Source organism: Lathamus discolor, unplaced genomic scaffold, assembly GCF_037157495.1.
Source record: "Lathamus discolor isolate bLatDis1 unplaced genomic scaffold, bLatDis1.hap1 Scaffold_127, whole genome shotgun sequence".
NCBI classification, from domain to species: domain Eukaryota; kingdom Metazoa; phylum Chordata; class Aves; order Psittaciformes; family Psittacidae; genus Lathamus; species Lathamus discolor.
In genome coordinates this window covers 12261-29911 of record NW_027069156.1, presented here as the reverse complement: position 1 = coordinate 29911, position 17651 = coordinate 12261, and the positions used below count along the sequence as shown (strand labels likewise).

The following is a 17651-nucleotide window of genomic DNA, read 5'->3' as shown; positions in this document are numbered from 1 at the left end:
AATTTACAAACTACACTGCAAGTAAGTATCCTGTAGTGATGCTTCCTTCTCAGATAAACTTTAGCATTTTTCACAAGGGCCCCGCTCTGAGATATTCTGGAGCAGTAAGTCCCTCTCAAGCGAATTGGTTAGTTTAGTTTTGTCTCATTAACCACATAGGCACTTTTCAGCTGTCATAGGTTTGGACTTTATTCTGAACAAATACAAATTACAGTAGGTTGGAAATGCCTCCTTCAGTGACACGCAGAGGATATAGTGCAGATTTTCAGACTCTAGTAGAGGTTAACTCTTGCTATGTTTCGATTATAGAACTTGAATATGCGTTTATTTTTTGCTGAACAAATGAATGACGAGTCTTCTGCATCTGTTTCTCTGGCCCAGCTTTCAAAGGTGTGTGTGTATATATATAGCTATATATAGTTGTAAAATACTTAAAAATAAGTGTTTCCTTCATACTTTTAAGCCTTACTTGCAGTCTATAGATGGATAACTGTTGTAATGTGAACAAACCTTTAATTTTTAATAAAGTATTTGTTTTAACTTTAAAAAGTATGTATAATTTGGTACTGTGCTGTAAGGAGTACTTGCCAGTTTGGGAAGACAGAAGGGGAGTACCTTCTCAGCCTCAACATAATGTTGCAGCGTTACTCATCTTCAGGACGTAAAGCAGCAGTACCTCAGAAACTGTTTACTGTTTTTCCTAGGTTTCATTAATTTTGTGTTGGAATCTAACACCATTTTTACAAAAGAATTTAATTGGCTGTATGTTATGGACATTAGGGCAGTTTGCAACAGCTGAAGTAGAAGTGTTTCTGGAACTTGGACAATGGCACGGCTAGTTTTGAATTTCTAGTCATTAGAGGCATAGAAGCATTCTTTGATACTGCACAGTTTCATAAATTCCAGCCTATAGACAGTGGAGAACACAATCAAATTTGTTTGAATGCAGGCTGTGTCAACTGTGTAAATTGTGTACTTGATTGTTTAGAGGAACGTATCAATGTGTATCTACGGCGTATTAGCAGATGTGGCCACCTGAAAATGTTGCAATGGCCTGTTTTGGGATGGAGCTGCTTGCTCTTTTGGCTCAACACTGTGTAACTTTGGCAAGACACTAATGACTGCGCTTTGTGAAAAAGCGTAGTGCTAGCCAATTGAATGAAAAAGATGGGAGCTAGTTCTTTCTCCTAAGAAGAGGGACAGGAGTTCATTTCTAAGAACGAGAGGTCTCCGCACCGTCAGCGTCTTCCCTCTCTCACTGAAGAAATTAAACTTTGTGCCTTTGGCTGTCAGTGCATGTGTCCTTGGTTCTGTAAACCCATGTGAAGTTTTACTCTCAAATGTGAAAAACTGTCCAAGTGGTGTGGACATTTAATCTTTTGAGAAATGCATGAACAAATTGTAAAGCAGCTCAAAACTCTTGCTTAAACACATTATTCAGACTGGCTTAGCACAGGGGCAGTGTGCTGTGAAATATTTTTTGGTTTTTTTTTTTTTTTTATTACAGTGCATTAAATGCCATAGTTGAATTTTGATCTATTCCTAGTAATGTTTTGTGGGGTTTGGATATGTTTTGTAAACTGTTTGGGTTCGAACAAATTAGTCAAATGTCTGCAAAATTTCCTGTAAACATTAATGGAAATGATTTCATAGATGTCCATCTGGATCTTATAACTGATAAGAAAAAACTGTGTATGTGAAGAAAACATTTAATAAAATGCAGAAACTGGTTGATTGCTCTTGTGAACGAATGGACGTAGAAGTGAAGACATACGTGGCTGATCTGAAAGCTGGGAGGTTGAAGGTCCATATCTTTTACAGTCACTCCCTTCGACCTTTCTTGTATATGGACTAGTGTGTAATAAAAACATCAGAAAAATCAGCTGGCTTCAAGATCTAGTTCTGCACATGGGTGGTATTACAATATGTACATTAAAAGGACACAGTTCCCTGGAAAAGCATGCAGGTTGTGCTCACTGTAGTTAAATCCCTTAGTAGGAAGAAGTTAGTGGGGGGGGGGAATGCAGTTTGGATTGCCTACAGGACACGATGGTCACATTTCTGCTGAAAAGAACCTTGTGTCTTGCTGAGGGACCAGAAAGATTCCCTTCGGTGCTTCTGTGTCTGATGCTGAATTTCAGCAAGCAAAAACTACAGCCCTGCCGCTAACATTGTGTGTTCTTTTTAATCCTGCAAAATGTAAATAATATAACTTGCAGAAATCTTTCTCAATTAAATGCACAGTAGCTATCTTCTCCTTCAAATGGGCTGGAGCTTCAAAACCAGTAGAAAACTACTGCTAATGTCATTTCTTTCACTCGTCACTTCAGTCCACTTGGAAGAAAAGTGGATCGGTTACACAAGTCTATGTCAAGCCTCATGTTTTGAGTGCTCAAGAATGCTCTTTTCAAGTAGGCTAGCAGGCACATAAGCATCGTGAACAAGCACAGAGTCTCCCCAGCGCACTCTCAGGACAACTGTGTTTCATAGAAGCAGCTGTTTTCAGGCAACATCAGCTAGCACGGTGGTGCTCTTTACAGGATTGAGCACGTGGTGTTGTCTTTGACTGGGTGAGCTTGCGTGTTTCTAATGTGTGTGTCAAATAATTCCGTGTCAAACAGACTGCCAACCTGGCTGAAGCCAATGCTTCTGAAGAAGATAAAATAAAAGCCATGATGATACAGTCTTCCCGTGAATACGGCCCAGTCAAGTAAGTGTTGATAATGTCAAATCAGTTCTTCGATGATTATGGAAAAACTGTGTAGATGTTTGTTTTAACAAAAGAGACACATGCATACCTTCACATGCATACTTTTTTCTTCCTCAAACCGTTCTAGTCACATGAAGAAGCCCTTGGGTACACCTCCGCCATCATATGTTTGCTTTCGCTGCGGAAAACCTGGCCACTATAGAAAGGACTGCCCAAGAAATGGGGTAAGATTTGGGGGACTCCCGGTGTTACTTTCTGACCTTGTTTAATTTCTGACCTTGGCAGTCAAATAACAAATACAGGAATAATCGTATTAAGAACTGTTGCTCTTGAGGTGAAATACAGAGGTTGCATGGCAATGCTGAAAAGCCCTTCAAAGTTCAAGGGAAAGCCAGGGTTATGAATGTAATTTTTTCCTTTTTCTAAGCCGCAGACACAAAATAGGTCCATAGATGTTTTCATCTGTGAATTTACATGCATATTTTTATGTATTTCAGTATTACTGGAGATGTTTCTGTTTTAACACTTTTTAATGACAGTTCATGTTTTCAGTATTTTGTATGAAACCAAGATGTTTCTGTTGACCCCATCTATTGAATATTTGTGTGGTTTACTGACACAAGTCTCTGGCTGAGTATTCATGCCCTTTAACACTAGTCACTGAATGTATACGCATGAGGCGTGAATTCAACCTTCATCTATAGCTGGTGAACAGATGTTTCTCCATTGGCTGATCCAGAGCCCTTATTTAAGCTTTCCCTCTGAACTGTGCTTTGGGAGAGGAGCAGGTTTGTGTCTCTTCTCCCAGTGGATCATGAGGTAAGGGATATTTCACCCTTAAGAAACCTGCTGTTAAGCCAAAGAATGTCGACTCAGATCAAAACTCTGTTTAAGCCTTTCACAGAATCATAGAGCCAGCTAGGCTGGAGGGGGTGCATCAAGTCCAACCGATACTTCAGGACTGCCAAATCCATCACGAACCGTGTCACTAAGGGCCTCATCTACGTGTTCTTTTGAACACTTCAGGGACAGTGATTCCACCACTTCCCTGAGAAGCTGACTTAGGAACAATAGCTGACTTAGGAACATCCTGGCCATGTTCATTTAGGAAAAGAAGTATTTTGCTTGAACAACCTTCACGCTGGGTAAAAGGAGAGGATTTAAAGGCTTTTGCTTCTTACAGTCATCACTGAGCTGTCATTTTAAGCGCAGGTCTTAAGATGAGGTATGCCTGCATATTTTTCTTAACAGGACAAAAATGTTGAGGCTGTGCCCAGACTGAAAAGGAGCACAGGAATTCCAAGGAGTTTCATGATAGAGGTGAAAGATCCCAACACAAAGGGTGCAATGCTGACAAACACTGGAAAATATGCAATACCGATTATTAATGCGTAAGTATGGAATGAACTGACCTGACCAGAAAGCGAACGAGAGAAAGCATGCATAAACATCTGAGCGGACATGCTACCAAGTTGGACTGCCTCTATAATTACGGGAGAGGAAGCGCAGTCGTTGCATTTTAACCTTAAAATCTGTGATACTTGCTCATGTGAAAAGAGGGTGGTCATTCATACTTGTCATGCGCCTGGAAGTTGGTCCGAGTTGTGATGCACCAAGGATCTGTATTTCTGCAAAACATTTCAGTAGTGTTGACAGGGGAGACATTCTCTTTGATAGCTCATTTTGCTTCTGGTTTATGTTTCAAACGCTTCTTACAAAAATTTAACCAATAGCTGTCGGATTGAGATTTCCTCCCCCTCCGAGTGTTTGTTTTTCAGTGTTATGGCTCTAGCAAAGTAGTTTCAGCTCAATGCCTACAGTTCAGAAGGCTAATGTGGAATGAGAAGAATTCTATCTAGTATCTTCTTCTGATAAAATGCAAAGCTTGGGAAAGTATTCCTTTACCCATCTTTAAATTTGTTCTTTTTCCTTCCCCACACGCCCTCCAGGGAAGCGTATGCTAGAGGAAAGAGGGAAAGGCCTCCATTTTCACCAGAGGAGCCATCCTCCTCCTCTTCTGATGGTCCTATTCCGGATGAGCTGTTATGTCTCATTTGTAAAGATATAATGACTGACGCAGCTATTCTTCCCTGCTGTGGAAGCAGTTATTGTGACGAATGTAAGTGTTATTCCCATGTTGTTAATTCAAAACATCACATCTGATCTTCAGAAAGCACAACCAACAGATAACAAAATTACTTTGTTACCTGTTCTAATTAAAACCTAAGTATACCCTGACTAGGAAAGGACTCGGCTCGTATAAAGGAAAAAAAAAAAAAAAAAAAGGCAGAAAACTTGTTTCTCCTTCTACAGATCCAGTTACATCCTCTTTACATGCAGAGGAGTGCCTAACTGTGCAGGTGATTACAGTATTAGATATCAAATGTTTGTCCACAGCCCTTTCTATCGTGCAAAATTATACAGCCAGATACTTAGGCATTTAATCCACATTCTTCTCCATGGGAGAGCTGGTTCAAACTGTCAGAACTCAGACCTACCAATGCTTTTTTTTGAGATGTGCTTTGCTCATTAACTTTGGGGTCAATGACTTCTTTCTGTAGTGGACAGTGGAAAAAGGATGAGTTGAATCATGAAGACACAGCCTACACTCCATCTTCAAATATTACAGCAGTGAAGTGGTAATACTGTGTAACTATTTGCTGCATACTTGAAATTTTTTACACTCTTGAACATTTGTAGCTTCATGCTGTACACTCAAGACCATATTCGCCCATGAATCATATATGTGTTTTGATTAGAACCCAACAACTTTCCCTAGTTTGGCTAAAAACTATTGTATTGTGATTATACTAATTATGCACAGGTATTAGAACGGCATTGCTGGAGTCGGAGGAATGCATATGCCCAGCGTGTCATCAGACAGGTGTTTCTCCTGATGCTTTAGTTGCCAACCAGAGCCTACGCCAGGTAGCGTGATGACTTTTACATCAATTGTACAAAGAGCTTGTAAGGAGCTGAGAGAGAAGACAGTAATACTGTAATATTAATTTAGCCTTAAGGAAAGATAAATTGAATAAGGCTAAATTTACTTTTCAAACACATTATCTCTGACAGCTCTTTAGAGACAATCTGGCAAATTCAGGTCACGCTTCTGTTTAACACAATCACCTCACTTTCAAATTTGGTGTTAACACTGAAGTATTTTAAATACGGATACCCTGAGTTAACAGTCATTGGCATCAGTGTTTAATGTGGTGTGTATATATAGCTGTGGTTGAATGCTGTTAGGATTGATAGCATTTCCAGGAATACACAAGTAATTTTACTCTGCGGAGGCTTTTGTTGGTGTATCTGCTGAAGCTTCAGATTGCCTTTACAAAATGTTCCTCTGCCTCTAGGCTGTGAACAACTTCAAAAATGGAGCTGGCTACACAAAAAGGCTCCGTAAGCAGATTCGGCGGCAGCAGCCGCCACCGCCTCCACCACCGCTCACGACCCTTATCCCTCCTGCTGCTTTGGTGACTGCCGCTGAACTGCCTCAGTCTTCCTCTCTGTCAATCAGCAGCCTGTTGGAAGAGAAGGTAAGTTTGATTTCCACATATGCAGTGACTCCAGTATTTCAGTAGAGCTTATTTTCCAGCTGTTTGCATTTATTCACAAGGGCTGTCGAGTTTCTGTACGAAAACAACTAGCGCTACCAAGTCTTCTGGGCTCCCAAGGACAATCAGTACCCACAACTGGTAAGTAATGATAGCTTTAGAATTTCTGTTAAAAAATTACCTTCAGATAAGCTGAATGGGCTTTTTTTCTTTTTCTTCTCCCCTCTCCAAAAGATCCTCCGAGGACAGACAGTACCATCCACTCACCAGGTGCCAGAACAAGCTGTGAACTGTAAGTATGCTATAGAAATTCAATATATAGCTGCTTGTAACCTAGGCTGTAACGTATGACTTACACAACAGCTGATCGATAATCAAGTAAGTGTGCACAGAGAGTTGCGGGGAATACAACTGGTAACTGATTTTTAAACGGCTTAATTTGAACTGGCTATAAGAAAGGGGATGTGTGCTTGCAGTAAGATTATTTCAACTAAAACGCTGGCAAATGATTAAAAAGAAGACTGAAAAAAGGATGTTTTTCGAGAAAACCGTAAGTACGTATAAAAATCAAATACAATTAAAGAATCGGATGGAAAGCTCTGGATTACTGGCTGAGTAGGGCTGAAGAAATGGTTTTTGTCAGTAGAAATCAGCATCCAACAGTCTTGTTTTAACAACATAGTTGATACTGATTGAGGCAGTTATTGGAAAAATCAGTGCTGTCATTTTATGACAATTCTGAATTTTTTCCATTTAGCCATCTCAAACAGCCAAGCCGCTTTCTCTCAGCTGGAGAGAGAAGAGCCTGTTTCTGTGTCATGTTAGTCCTTCATTTTGGTATAGATTTGTTATAGCTAGCTTTCTATATAGAAGCTTCTGTATAGACAACTTGCACTCTACAAGAATTTATAACAGAATAAGTAGCTTCTGTTTCTACAAGAAATTTTACTTTATCAGTCCCCAAGCTAACTGTAACCAGGGGCTCTGCTGGGGAGGGTTTCGAATCTTCCCCCGCCCCTCCTCAATCTTCATCCAAAGTATGTCAGGGCAGGCCCTGACATTCCACTAAATCTCCAGTGTTTATTTTGACTCTGAGGGCATTCTCTCTTACAGTGCTCCCTCTGTTTACAGATTGCACTCGGTTCATTCTTCAAGTGCGACCCATGCATTCTGTTCACAAGCCTTTCCATGTAATCCTTCTTTCTGACCCGTTCCTCCCAGGCCGCTCCCTGGAAGCAGAAGGAGGAGTCGTGACTATTCTTCCAGGACAAGGTCACATGGTCATCACCGTTCAAGGTCAAGGTCACCCGCACAAAGAAGACACCATTGATGGTCAAGGACCTGCCCCAGCCCTCCCCCGCATCCCTGTTTCTTGTTTCATTCATTAAAAGGTCTGGGTGCTTGCTTCACAGCACCTCTCTCTGCCTGCAGTCATTTGCACAGCGGGAAGTGAGTAGGGGGTTAATGCAGCCCCTGCTCACCCTGCAGGTGACGGGGCTGGGCTGGGGATGGCCACCGAGAGGATGGGTAGTTGGGGCATTGCTCCAGGTGGTGTGAAGCCATGGGAAAAACCACATTGATTAGTATCAATGCCAGGAGGATAGAGACCTCCATCACTGCCCCAGTACCAGCATCACTGCAGCAAGCTGGATCCAGCCCTGGGAAGGAACCGTGGCTGCCCCAGGTGCCAGGCAGAGACTGGCTGAGCAAGGGAAACTCAGCTCACACCTGGCTGGTGAGTGGGAATTGCTGGCTGGGGCTCACACGCCGATTTTCCAGAGCTGGCGCTGCAGTGGCTGCCCAGTTTGCTCCATCCTTTTATGGCCTCATCCAACGCTACCTTGGCGTCGCCCGGCAAAAGCCCCAGCCCACAGGCGATCCCCAAGCCTGTGTCACAAATAAGTCAAACTGACCCAGGAAGACCAAGGCAAGAGGCCAGGACGCAAAGTATAGAATTACAAGAACAACTAGTTTTTCATGCGCATGTCATGCCCCAGCCCAACTGGAGCACACAGATGTGCCTCTACACAGGGTCCTTATGCCCTTCAATCGTTCAGGTACAAGACAACTTGCCTAATCACCAGCACCCACACTACAAATTACTAATCCCTGTAAAATTTGCAAAACAGCTCCAGGTATTCAGCGTTCTCACTGCTTGCCTACTGATCCCTGGAGTCAGTCTTTCTTGAGTTATCGATCTGTGATGCCAAAAAATGCTGGGAGGGGTTCCAAGATGTGTCTCAGGGGCTAGGATCAGACTTGTTCGTAAGGCAATCTTACACTGGTGAAGATCTTTGAGAAGAGGAAAGGTGCTAAGGAGCGTATGCAGAATAATGTGAAATAGCAAGTAACTCTATTCCAGCCAATACCAGGATATCCAGTTCCAACCCCCTGCCACGGGTAGGGACACCTTCTACTAGACCACGTACAGGGGAAGCTCCAGAAGTCAGACATGGAACCCCATAATGACAAAACATGGCTCTTCATGTCAGTTTTCTACACGTTCACGTTATTTCTTTCAGTCAGACACAGAAATCAAAGCATCTCTTCTTCTGCGGTAGAAGTAATCAATCTTTTAAGGAGCTATTGTCAATGCAGGAACACCAAAAAGAAGTTAAAGCAGGTCCTTTTATCCTTGTAAGATGCTTACCAGAGAAGTGTTTCTCATATTAAATGCTCTTCTCTACCCTAAAGGGTCCCCATTTCCTCTGTTCCCAAAGCTATTCATGGGGTTTCAGAGAAAGGATCACGTAGCACAAAGTCCGAGGGCTTTGAATGGAGAACATTTACAAAACACTATAAAGGCAAATCAATCAAACCTTAAAGGGAAAACCTGGGAGCCAAAGGACTACCACCACCCCAGTAAAACTGTCCTGAGCACATCAAGGACCACGAGCCTGAAGGCTGATGATGGCTCTTGGATGGGATTCCCTCCCACAGATGAAAACACCTCTTAGTTCTCTGTGCTCAGTCCACGGAGGGAGAAGGCCACAGCCCTCCCCCCTTGGCATCCGTAGGCATGCCACTAGAAGAGATCATTTCTTGCTGCTTTAGAGACACTGCCTGGCCAGTTACAACACCTACAACATACTGACTTCCTGCACCCCTACCCACACAAAGCTGTGACATGCTGAAGAAATGCAGAGGCTCAGGTGATCTTTCACACACACACACACACACACACTGCTACCACTGCAGCTACTGACGTTTAGCTGTCACCTTGAAGCTGCCCCAAGGGTCAGGGCGTAAGGTTGTTGTTCTACGCAGGTACTAAGGAAGACATTTCTGGTGACAGATTATTTCAAATAGGTAAAGCACCAGCAGAACATGCTGTTTACAACCTGATGAGAATCATCCCCCAGGCATATCCGGAACAAGGACAAAGGTGGTAGATTTAAGTTGCATTTGAGTTACGCCACCATTAAAATACACCACCAGCAGACACATCTCTAAACTGAAGGCTGACAGCAGCGTACAAGGACAGTCCTTTTCTGGACACCTCACTCCTGGGCAGAAATCCTAGAGACTTCATTTAATGACAGAAATCCAAAGAGCTACGATATGCTTTTTAACGTCAGCACAGCAAGCAAAAACTGACATGTAAACCCCAGAAGCAATAACGAGCAGCACAAGGTCTCCCGCTGAGTCCACTAACCCTCACAAACCAGACACGTCCTACAAAGAGATTCCTGCAACAGAAGATAATCCCGGGAAGTCCAGCACAAGCAACCAGTGCAGAAACGGCACTGCTGACCCTCCTCCTGCTCCTCCCACGAGCTCTTTACCAGCCACACGAAGAGGCAAAATCAAGGATGAACAAATTGATGCGCGCGTAGACTCCACAACTCGTTAAAGTTGTAAAGCAGGTATACTTTGTTCAGCGCTGAGGCGCATGGGGGATCGCTCCTCCAAAGGCATGCGCGCCTCAGCATTGTTCCCCTTCATATTTATCCTCTAAACTATTCCATATTCATGAGGTTACACAACATACCTATACATATTCATGACCTATCCCCGCTTCATGGTATAAGCTGATTTCAGTCGGTTTGGGGGTCCAGAGACCAGGAGTTACTGTTCCTTCCTCCTATCAATAGCCTTGGTCCTCCCACACTTGTCCTTCCGGGTGGCTGGTGTCTTAACCATGGCTCTTGCACCAGGTGATACGTGGATTGACTCCACAACTCGTTGAAGTTGTAAAGTAGGTATGCTTTATTCAGTGCTGAGGTGCATGGGCATCGTTCCTCCAAAGTATGCACCCCCAGGGTCCTTTTTCCTTTACATTCATTCTCTTAAGGTATACATATGCATTAGATTACTGTTACACCTATACATATTTAGTATCTGTCCCCGCTTCATGCAAATCTTATCGCCTTCACTCCCCACATCTCCCCCTTCTTTGTTTTGTATATCCACTATTAACACCTGCTTAAGGGCTTGATTAGTAAGAAATTGCATAAGCTAATAAAAACTAACAAAACAAACACTCCTAATACAATTTTTTTCACTCATGCTCCTAGCCTAGCAAATAAACAGCTAAAGAAGAGTTAACATTCTGCACTAATTTCAAACTATATAATGAAAATACAGATACATATCCATTTTTATAGATCTTCACAAATCAATCTCTTGTGGCTGTAAAAAGCTACTGGTTGTTATACCTCCCAGCCATCCCACGTGCCCACAGGATTGGAGGCTGCCATTGTTTGGGCTGCTGAGGGGATGACAGCCACCGTCCGGTTGTCCAACACCAGTCTGAAAGGACTTGTAGGTGTGGCAACCAACAGGCACAGGGTGTCTTGTCCTGTTGCATTGGCTAATAATAGCTATTCAAGTTGTTACTTTTCAGTTGCCCCCAAGTGATGTTTTGCAACCACTTGTTTTTCTCTTCCTCTATCTCATTCTGCTTGGGGTATTCATGGTCAGCTCCTGTAGCTGAGGCATTGGGTTCTTCCATTCGTCTTTCCAGCTCATGGTAAAGCTTGACAAACTTTGCAGGCAGCCACCATGGACCTGTAGGTAGGAGGACACAAATATACCCCCTCTCCCGAGTTATCAGTTCTTGGAAAGTAGACAGGTTAAGGTGTTTCCTTAAAGCAAGAGGCATTCTGATGAAAAAGGAATGCGAAGCAGCTGCAGAAATAAACTGCACAGTGTTAACAGTCAAGGAGTTTGCTGTGTCATTACCCTCAGCTAAAGGGCCAGGCAGGTTGGAAAAACAGGAGCTGTGCTGGCTCCTTCCTTTTTCACGTCTGCCTTGTCTCTATTTTTTTCTTCTTCTGCCACGCTGATGCTGCCTGAGCCAAAGCGGAGGGCAGCTTCTTTTGAACATGGTTATCAAAAACTAAAGGGGCCTCACTGCCTTTTTACACCCGTTAAAAACTTTTACTTGAACCCAACAATAAAAAATACACAGAACACTATCTGCCCTTAACACACACACACACACACACATACAAGGGATCCCACAAGCACACTTCACACAACTACAGCATTTGAAACACAAAATCCAGACAATTATTACCCCCACGTACAGAACATGGTGCAAGGACCCTGTGAAGATTATCAGGAAACCAGAAAGGTCCCGAGGGGTCGATAGAAACATGGACATATTTGTATTTGCCAACTTCTGGTACATGAGTATGACAGAGTGACTATATCAAATGAGTTGTATATGGGGCCCCAAGTCTATGGTCCATCACCGTTCGCCTATCTTTGATAAGAGCATGTGAGAGACCTTCCCATTGCTGGTCTTGATCTGGCACATAAGCCACCGGGAAAGCACACAATACATCTGCATCCCCCAACCGTCTCGCTTCTCTCTTTACAGCTGCCCCTTTATCATGAGGATCTGGGGGATATAAATCAGGCTCCTTTTCCAGATCCATAGGCCCTGGGTCAAAAGGACCATCCAGGTCAGCATCAGAATTATCAGGCGGCAGAATCACAGGAGCAGCAACAACAGACTGACTTCTCGATCTCACAGCAGAGTCTGACAAAGAGGGTGGTGGTAAGGGAGCCGAAAGTGCTGCTTCTTCTTCCTGTGCTTGTGAGCCGACATGAACTTTTAAAGTTTCAGAAATAGTTCGCCAAGGGCTCAATAAGGTGGCAGCAACTTAATCATTTTTTGTAGCACAGTCCCACAAATTAACACCAATTTTGTCCCAAATCTCTGTGGTATAAATATTAGTAGTATTAAAAGATGGATTGGCTTTTGATGCCCAGAGAAGGATATGCTTCAATTCTTCTCCATCAACTTTTTTTCCCATACTGCTTCAGAATTATGTCAAAAACTTCTACAACATTTCTTTACTCTTTTGTTAAAGCAGTCCTCATAATTCTCAGCCGTTTATCCCTGTCTTGTGAGAGGCAAACCGCGCGGTTTGAATTCGCTTCCTTTCAGAGTACACCTTTGCTTCCTTTCAGCATGTAGTCTGGTTGAGCCATGCCACCGGATTGACAACTAGTCGCTTTTTGTGTCTCACACGATGGGCACCATTTGTGGCGTGTAACGACACAGACTCAAGTTGATGAGGAGACTCGAATCCAACTTTATTATAATCAAGCCCTTTTTATCCCCTTGTTTGATACTTTACCAACCCGCACAAACATGCCACGCTCAATCTCATTGGCCCCTGTAAAAATCTCCAGGTAAATGGTCCAATCACGATGCTGAGCACACGTTGTCCAGACACTGACAGTTTCACCCCACATCTCAGACCCTCTTGCAACCACCACATTATCTGGCTCCGACTGAGACTCCCCATCACAACAACATCCTGGCCCATCCCCCCAAGGCTTGTTTTTTGACCTTTCCTGTCCTTCAAGGTTCCAACTTATCACGCTGGGGCTTGTTAAACATCAAGGCCTCAAAGCTCATCCCCAGACTGTTTTTCATGCAAATCTTACAGCCTTCACTCCCGGAAAGCCGATGCCCCCCTTTTTGTTCCAATAGCTCAGATACGGTATGTGACAGTCATCTTTTATCCCATAGTAAATTTTCGGGCTTCCTGGATATTTAGGACTACGGCTGCTGCTGCCCAAATGCTTCCAGGCCATCCTTTGCTTACTTCATCTAGTTACTTTGAGAAGTATCTAGAGCCATTTTATAGGGTCCTATATTTAGAGCTAGGGCCCTGAGGGCTATGCCTTGTCTCCCATGTTAAAATAACCAAAAAGATTTGGTGACATGTGGCAGTCTGAGGGCTGTGTCCCTCATTATTTCTTTCTTTAATTCATTAAATGCCTGTTTTCCTTCCCCAGTTGTCCTGGGTTCAGCAGTAGCAATCATTTTTCTCCTTCTTAGTAGCTGGTGCAGCGCTGTGTTTTGACTTTTGGCCTGGGAACAGAGCTGATAACACAAATGTTTTAGTCTGACCAAGGACTTTCTGAGCCTCATGCTCTGCCAGGGAGGAGGGAAAGCTGGGAGGAAGCAGAGACAGGACACCTGACCCAAACTGACCAAAGAGGTATTCCATACCACAGCACGTCATGCCCAGGATGTAACAGAGTTACCCGGAAGGGCTAGGGCACTGCGGGGTTGGGCGAGTTATCAGTCGGCTGGTGGTGAGGTGGTGTATTTTTCTTCCCTTGTTATTTCCTTTATCATTATTATTATTGGTGATAACAGTAGTGATTTGTGTTGTACCTTAGTTACTAAATTGTTCTTATCTCAACCTGTGGGAGTTGCATTCTTTTCGATTCTCCTCTCCCTCCCTCCGGGAGTAGGGGGAGGGCAAGAAGGGGGTGAGTTAGAGAGCGACTGCGTGATTTATGGCTGACTTTGTTTAAACCACGACACCAGTCCACTGTAATTCCTTCGTTTCTGTTTGCAGCAGTTGGTATAGGGGTTTTACTAGTATACCATAATTACAGATCCAGAGTCGACACCAATGTTTCATCCTGAGAAATGTCCAAAGTTCCTTAGGTGTCTTGGGCTGAGGCGTTTGGCAGATTGTTTCTTTGCATTCTTGTCCTAATTTCCGCTGCCCCCCTGAGACCTCATACCCCAGGTAGGTGACTTCTTGCTTCATTATTTGTGCCTTCTGCTGAGATACCTTATATTCTTTAAGTCTCAGAAAATTTAACAGGCTTACTGTCCATTCCTTGTAGCTGTTTCAGGTATCGGTGCCTATTAACAGGTAGTCCACATATTGGAGCAAAACTCCTTCCCCAGCGGGTGCCGTCCAGTCCTCAAGGTCTTTTTCAAGTTGGTTTCCAAATAATATTGGGCTATTTTTGAAGACTTGGGGTAACACAGTCCAGGTGAGTTGGGATTTTCAACCTGACTCTGGATTTTCACATTCAAAAGCAAATAATTTTTGGCTCTCTGCCTCCAAGGGCAGGCACAAGAAGGCATCTTTTAAGTCTAAACCAGTAAACCAAACAAAATCCTGTCTTAGTTTTGTTAACAAAGTATAAGGGTATGCCACTACAGGATAAAGGTAATCTATTATTTTATTGATAGCTCTTAGGTCTTATAGTAATGGATAACTTTTCCCATCTGGTTTCCGGCCTGGCAAAATGGGGGTGCTATATTCAGATTCACAATCTACTAAAAGGCCAAATTTGGGAAAGGAATCTATTACAGGTTTTGTTTCTTTCCTGTCTTCTAGTTTGAGGGGGTATTGTTTGATTCTTACCAGATGTGCCCTGGGCTTCAGCCTTACTTGAATCAGTTTGGCATGCTTTGCCTTATCCGGTATTCCGTCTGCCCACACTCCTGGATGGTCTTGATCCAGGATGTCCAAGGGGACCTGCTTTGTTACTTGTGGCTGGATTAGAGCTAAACTTGATATTTTGATTAATTGATCGTCTCTAGCTTTAATTTGTATTTCACCATTTTTAAACTTGATCACTGCTTCCAGTTTTTCTGATAGATGCCTTCCTAATAATGATTTTGAGGCATTTGGCATATATAAAAATTTATGCATTCCTACTATTTTACCCATTTTATATTGGAGAGGTTGCATCTGTGGTACCTTCTGTGGCTGGCCTATCACCCCAATCACATTTGAAGATTCATTATCAATCAAAGCTAATTGTTGATTTAACACAGAAAACATTGCTCCGGTGTCTACTAGAAATGCTACATTTGTGTCTTCTTTCCCCAGCTTCTTTATAACCAAGAGGTCGGCTGCGGTTTGACCGTCTGTGAGTACACTCATGTCATAGATGTTGGGGATGGTGTCCTCATTGTCTGCCAGGCCTGCCACCGCTGCTGGCTGCTTTGGGGCAGCCACCCTCCACGATGTTCTCAGACAGGTCAGGAAGCACATTGAGCAAAGCACTCATATCATAGATGTTGGGGACAGTGTCCTCATTGATCCCCACTACCACCGCTGGCTCCCTGGGACAGTCACCCTCCACCACAGACTTGGACAGGTCAGGGAGAGCATAGAGCAAGGCAGACAAATCATAGACACCAGTGATGGTACCCTCATTGCCTGCCTGCCCTGCCACTGCTGCTGGCTCCTTGGGGAGCTGCTGGACCTGGGCAGGCTCGGTGGAGACCGGCAGCCCCAGGACAGAGGGCAGCGCACAGGCATGCACAGGAGGAGGCATGGCCAGAGGGGTGAAGCTCACACTGGGTACCTCTGATGCCATGGGCAGCTGGAGAGGGAGCCTCTCTGTTGGGAGAAGCAGAGACGTGCTGGGGTGAGAGCTTGGCAGGCAGAGGAGGCTGGGGTTTACCTGGAGGGCAGGAGGAGCAGGAGGAGCAGGAGCTGCTGCTGTACCTGCCATGGCAGTTGGTCAGTGTTGGTTGGGTGGGGGCCAACTGCCTCCTCCCTCGGGTTCCACCCCAGTTCCACCAGTCCTGGCTGCTTCAGCAGCCTCACAGGCTTTGGCTTGTCAGACACAGCAGCTGCCCCTCGCAATGCTTTCCTGCCCTGTTGGTGATCTCCTGTCCTAAACGAGGGTTTCCCATGCCCATGAGGGTTTCCCATCCCAGCTGTGGTTTTTGGGGAGGTGAATTTCATGTCCAAGGGGAAGGCATGGGGCCTGCACCACTGGCCCTGCGATGCTAATGTGTGTGTTTCCCAATCTTCCCCAGTGGTGAAAGTGGCAAGGGGGCTTGTGGCACTTTTGGGTTGTTTTTTCCTCCCCCCTCTCAGGAGACTGATCCCCCTGGGATGGCATCTTTGCTGCCTCTTGTCACCCTGTCACCAGCGTTTGGGACCCTGGCTGTTGGGACCCACAGGGTATGTTATGAAAATTCTCTTCCACCTAACTACTAGATCAACCAGTCTTTAAAGTATTAATAGGTCTTTTATTTATATGTGTGTATATATACATTTATATGTACACTGTAATGTGATGAGGTAGTGGATTTTTCCTGGAAGCTTCAGCCCAGCCCTGAAACTAGGACTTTTCTTTAGGGTATCTTAGAGCTGTCTGTGAAGGAGAAGGGGTATTGCAGCACAGCAGAAATAATGGCAGAATCCCAGACCCTCCAGCATGTCTTTGAAACCCTCCCACTGTCCCGCACACCATTAATCAGTATCTCTTGCAGGACTGGTCCAGGGACATCTGCATCAATACACAAGAGCAGGACTGCAGCAGAAGTAGCATGAACGCCTGGCAGAGTTTGACTAGGACTAGTAATAGGTAGTGAGGGTGCTAGTGCTTGGTCCAAGTGTGTGGGACGTGACCGTTCGAAGGGTGTCAGAACCCTGTGTAAAACCACATTTGGGGTTCCCCAGTGTGTCTGGGACACCCTTGTAATTCTCTGCTTTGCATCCCAGCCTCTGGGCGCAGTGGGCACGGGCCGCTTGCGGATTGTGGTGGCAGTTTGTCAAGCCAGATGGGACACAGCCAACTGCCTGAGCCAGCGTCTCCCCAGAACCTGGGCCCCGATGATCCGCACTGCTGGCTGGGGGTAAGTTCACCTCCAGATACTGTGTTACCAGGGTAGTAGGATCCCTATGAGGTTTCATACAACCCTAAGAAAATACTGCACAAGAACTGGTGAAAAACAAACCAAACCAAACCAGAACAAAAACCAGCAAAGCAAAACAACAACCCCCCAAACACCAAAGTGTAAGACAATGAAGAAATAATCAAAGCTTTTGTGCATCCTTTATAAAAAAATCTGAACTCATTTTAAGTTGGTGGCTAAGAAGGAGAAAAAGAACTGTGAGAGCTGAACCCAGGACAACTGTGCAGCAATAATGTGCAGCAATAATTGGCAGGCTTTCCAGGGATTTATTCCCACCACACTAAGATCCAGATTCTGCTCTGAAACACATCCAGAAACACGTGTATTAGAAAAAAAACCCAAAAACTAAAGACCCCACTTCAGACCAGATGTAAGCTGGCTTTAAGAATCATGCTAGGTGTGGCTCCACCACCAGAAGCACCTGAAGCTGCCGTGCTTTTACAGC

The 17651-nt window shown here is 44.3% G+C and overlaps 2 long non-coding RNA genes across 3 annotated transcripts; both read left to right on the top strand.

The window, feature by feature from the left end:
- Nucleotides 1-2872: 2872 nt before the first annotated feature.
- On the top strand, nt 2873-6177 carry LOC136006269 (uncharacterized). Of its 2 annotated transcripts, none has more exons than XR_010609039.1 (4): nt 2873-2934; nt 3962-4101; nt 4660-4829; nt 6070-6177. It is a non-coding gene; the product is annotated as an uncharacterized LOC136006269 (long non-coding RNA). The 2 variants fall into 2 exon arrangements; XR_010609038.1 differs by lacking the exon at nt 6070-6177 and adding an exon at nt 5535-5616.
- Nucleotides 6178-6353: 176 nt separating this feature from the next.
- LOC136006267 (uncharacterized) lies at nt 6354-7660 on the top strand. The gene is made up of 3 exons (XR_010609036.1): nt 6354-6411; nt 6505-6562; nt 7492-7660. It is a non-coding gene; the product is annotated as an uncharacterized LOC136006267 (long non-coding RNA).
- Nucleotides 7661-17651: the final 9991 nt, after the last annotated feature.